Below are 5,199 nucleotides of genomic sequence, written 5' to 3' on the forward strand. Positions count from 1 at the left end.
CTTCTTTTTTGTTCTGTCATTTTCTTATTTGTGTGTCAAGACTTACTAATCTCATATAATACAATCATGGAAAGGTCTCTCTCTCTGATTTTATTTTTCTTTAAATCTTCTGTCCCTGAAGATTTAGTAAAACTTACCTGAAAAACGATCTCTTCTTGGTGTCCATATTTTTGGAGGAATGGAGGCAGGAGTGAAAAAATATTTTAACTATTGGGGGGCCTGGGTGGCTCAGCTGGTTGTGTCCGATTTCAGTTCAGGCCATGATCTCACAGTTGGTGAGTTTGAGCCCTGCCTTGGGCTCTATACTGACAGTGCAGAGCCTGCTTGGGATTTTCTGTCTCCCTCTCTCTCTCTCTGCCCCTCCCCACTTGTGCGTGCAATCTCTCTCTCTGTTTCTTGAAAATAAATAAAATAAAAACATTAAAAATATTTTAACTATCAATTAAATTTTTAATTAAAAATTTTTAAATGTTTATCTTTTGAGAGAGAGACACAGAGCATGAGTGGGGGAGGGCAGAGAGAGAGGGAGACACAGAATCTGAAGTAGGCTCCAGGCTCTGAGCTGTCAGCACAGAGCCCAACACGCACCCCTCAATTATATCTTTTAAAAAGTGAGTTTTGGTTTACGTAGGGTTTCTGTTTCACCTTGAATTTTGATCATTTGTGTTATATATTTGATAATTTATATTCTTCTAGAAAATTACTCGTTTCATCTGTTATACAATGTTATCTTTGTAGTTAAGTTCCCCTTTCATTCTGAATATTGTTTTATGTGCCTTCTCCCCTTTTTCTCTTATATAAAATGCTTAACTCATTTATTTTTAATCATGTTAATCTTTGATGAACGCACTTAAGGCTAAATATTTTCCACCAAGTAATACTGTATCTTTGCAGTTCTGATAAATAACAACTTCTCTAGAGTCAGAAATCTTTTGTGATTTCCTCTTTAACTCAGGGGTTATTTGGGGGTGTGACTTTTAGTTCCCAAATGTTTGGTTTCTAAGGAAATGTTTCCTTATTGTTGAATTCTTACTAATTGAACTGTGGTCAGAAAACATGGATTTTATAACGTTAGTTCTTTGAAACTGTTATCTAGAATGCAGTCAATTGTTGTAAATCTTCCAGGTAAAATTGAGAAGAAAATTCAGGTAGAAACAAGGTTCTTGAATTGTAATTAGATACTTACATTGAAATTTCAATTGATGCACTATTATAAAATAGATACTGTACATCAGAGTGAACTGTCATTCCCAAATGCAAATTTAAAAAGTAGGTGAACCAGAACCAGTTTAATGACTTTTGGGCACTTTAGTTGGAAACCATAACTGTTACATCTAATTGATGTATTTTTTTCAATATGTTGGTGTTCCTCATTAGTCCCAGTAAAGTTTTTCACCTAAAAATCTTCCTTTTTTCCCCCCTCTCCTCTCTTTGATGTTCTTCTTGACTTGGTAAATTTTGTTTCTTTTGGTTTTACTTTTCTCTGCTTCTGCAGTGGGTTTTATTCCACTTTTTAAATTTTGTTCTGTCTTTTAAAACTCAGTTAAAAATCTATTATTTCTGTGTTTGATGTAGAGAAAGAAAATTTAAATGTAAAGTCACAGACCCATCTCTTTACTTTCAACACTTTGCTTTTGTGTCATTTCGGGTAAATCTCTTATAAGGAGCTCATATTTAGTTTTGGCTTTTAGTTTTTCAACCTAACTTGAGAATCTCTGTCTTTCAATAAGGGAATCTAGCCCACTGACTCCTGTTCTTTGGGGTAAGTGTCGTGTCTGGTATTGCTCCCAGTCTTTTTTTTTTTCTTTTTCTCTTCTTTTCTTTTCTTTTTTTTGCTTCTGCTATATTTATTGTGTGCCTTAGTGTCCTTTACTTTTTGCTTGAATGACAGCTCTTTGTCACTGTTCTCTACCTCTGCCTAAAGTGAGGTGGAATTTTAACATCTTAATTATATTCTACTAGTGAAAATCTTTACATCAAAAAAATGTTTAATGTTTATTTATTTTTGAGAGAGAAAGAGAGAGAGACAGAGCACAAGTGAGGGAGGGACAGAAAGAGAGGGAGACACAGAATCTGAAACAGGCTCCAGGCTCTGAGCTGTCAGCACACAGCCTGACATGGGGCTCGAACTCGGGAATGGCGAGATCATGACCTGAGCTGAAGTCAGATGCTTCACCTACTGAGCCATCCAGGTGCCCCAGAATCTTTACATTTTTAATGAACATTTTAAAATGTATTTTTCTTTATTAGCTTTATGAATTAAAATTATTCTTTTACACAAAAAATTAAGTTTAATCATGCTTTTATTTTTTTCATTCTATCTTCTCTTGAATTTCAGAAAATCTGAGTTCTTATTTCCAGATCAATACTTATTTTTCTGTTACACCACATCCTCTTTATATTTATTTAGTATTCATTAATTAAGTAATTAATTTACCATACCCTCTTAAAAATTTTTTTTCATATTTGTTTATTTTGAGAGAGAGAGAGTGAGAGAGAGCAGGGGAGGGGAAGAGAGAGAGGAAGAAAGAGAATCCCAAATAGGCTCCGAGCTATCAATGTAGAACCCCATGCAGGGCTTGATCCCAGGAACTGTGAGATCATGACCTGAGCCGAAATCAAGAGTCAGATGCTTCACCGACTGAGTCACCCAGGTGCCCCACCGTAGCCTCTTTTTAAACCATATTTTTCATAGCTATATCTTCAACACTTATTTAGGAGTAATTATACACATTACTGGTTTCATTGGTCATAGTTAATTTATGTGTATTATGTTTTCTTTTTTCATGAGGTCTTCAACTGAATTCATGTTCATTTTATGGAATTTTTTATGAGTACTTTTTTTTTTATAAGGAGACGATGGTGGACTTTCTGAATATGTGCATGTCAAAAATGCCACCATTTCACTCACGTGTAGAATCTGAAAAACAAATGAATAAACAATCAAAAAGCAAAACCAGGCCTATAAAGACAGAAAAAAAAATGATGGTTGCCAGAGGGAGGGGAATGAGGGATGGGCAAAGTAAGTGAAGGGAAGTAGGAGGTCCAGGCTTCCGGTTATGGAATGAAGTCACAGGGATGAGAGGTACAGCATAGGGAATAAGGCCAATCATATCATAATAGGATTGTGTGGTGATAGACAGTAGCTCTACACCTGTGGTGAGCACAGAGTGATGGATAGAGAAATTGAGTCACTCTGTTGTACCCCTGAAACTAAGGAAACATTGTGTGTCAACTATATGCAAATAAAAACATAATTTTAATTCCTTTTCTTTTGTGTTCAGGAGAAATAATTGCTCCACTGGATTGAGAAGGAAACCCTTCATTATAAGAATTCTATATAAAATATCTTTCTGCTATCTTTTCTTTTTTAGTGTTACTTATAAGAATTCAGTGAGTTAGTTGTTTTTTTCTTGAACTGTTGCTAATGTATACAATATGCATGAAACTTAGTTTCATACATTTGGCAAGTCATGCTTACTTCTGATTTTTTTCTTACTCATTCTGATACTTGGCAAGGCTTTTCAAGGTGAAGGATTTGGTTGTCTTCCTTATGGAGAACTTTTCTTCTATTACTTTTCTTTTATTACTTAGAAATTCGTTATTCGTTATTCATTCATTATTCATTCTCTCTCATCCACTACTTCTTTTCTTTTGGACATCTTTTTATATTGATGTTGCTCCCATCATTTCTCTTCTTAAATCCCAGTGCTTTGTGTTTTGGCCCAGTGTTTTGGGAGCATTTCTCAAGGCAATCTTCTAAATCATAAGTCAGTTTCATTAATGTGTATTCTGCTGTTCACTTTCTCCACTGAGTTATTATGCTTGTGATTTAATAACAATTCCAGTAACTCTCTTGTTCTCAGATTGTCTTAACTCTTTAAAAACAGAAACCTACTGCTATTTTAAAATGTAAGCTTCATTGAGGCCAAATTTGCATACAATAAAATTCTCCATTTGAAAGTATACAGTTCAAAATTTGAAAAATGTATACAGTTGTGTAATCATTACCACAATCATCATATAGAATATTTCCATTACCACAGGAGTTCCCTCTTACCAATTTGTAGTTAATCCCTGTTCTTTATCTTAAAAATTTTTCTAATGTTTATTTATTTTTGAGAGAGAGAGAGAGAGAGAGAGACAGAGCACGAGCAGCAGAAGGACAGAGAGGGAGACACAGAATCTGAAGCAGGCTCCAGGCTTTGAGCCGTCAGCACACAGCCCGACGTGGGGCTCGAACCCATGAATTGTGAGCTCATGACCTGAGCCAAAGTCAGATGCTTTAACCAACTGAGCCACCAAGGCACCCCTCCCTTTTCTTTATCATAACTCTTGGCAATCATTGACCTGTTTTCTGTCACTTTAGCTTTGGTTTTTCTAGAATTTCATATAATGGAATTATTTATTCTGGCCTCTTTGATGTCTGACATCTTTCATTTAGCATAATGCTTTTGAGATTTGTCCATGTTATTGCATATATCAACAGTTTGCTCTTTTATAGCTCAGTGGTATTCCTTTTCATGGACTTCAGTTGATGAACATCCCTCCCTCCAACCCATGTTTTGGATGTAATGAACAAAATACGAAAATTCATGTACAAGTCATTGCGTGTACAAAGTTTTGCATTTGGTCATGTAGTAAATGTATATTTAGGATTATAAGAAACTGCTAAAATGTTTTCTCAAAGAGGTTATACATTTTGCACTCCCATCAACAATGTATGGGAGCTCCATTTCTTCTTGAGTGAGCTTTGATAGTTTGTGTCTTTCAAAAAATCTTTTTGATCTAAGTTGGAAGTGACTGGGAAAATATCAAGCCCAGAGAGGATTCAGTTAAGGGCAGTTATGGCAGTACCTTCTGGACCGTATCAGTATCTCTGCAGCAATTGTGTTCATAGTGGATACAGGCCCTAATATGAAGAATAACTCCTGCTGAGCAAGAAGGGAGCTGTGGAGTTATTGGGTGCAGAGAAAGCCCCATAGAAAAGGTGAGTGGCTTTGGGAATTTCTCACTGTGTAATCTCCTTTCTTGTAATTGCTTGCCTGGCAGCGTCTATGGTCTTATTCAAGTGGGGTGAGAGTATGGACGGGGGCTCTAAAAAACTGACATGGAGGTTGGGTCTTTTCCAGGTTCAGATAAGATGGGCTGGGTCAGTCTTTTCTCCCCATTGTTAGGATCCTATCTTCATAGGAATCC

Source organism: Acinonyx jubatus, chromosome E4, assembly GCF_027475565.1.
Source record: "Acinonyx jubatus isolate Ajub_Pintada_27869175 chromosome E4, VMU_Ajub_asm_v1.0, whole genome shotgun sequence".
NCBI lineage: Eukaryota > Metazoa > Chordata > Mammalia > Carnivora > Felidae > Acinonyx > Acinonyx jubatus.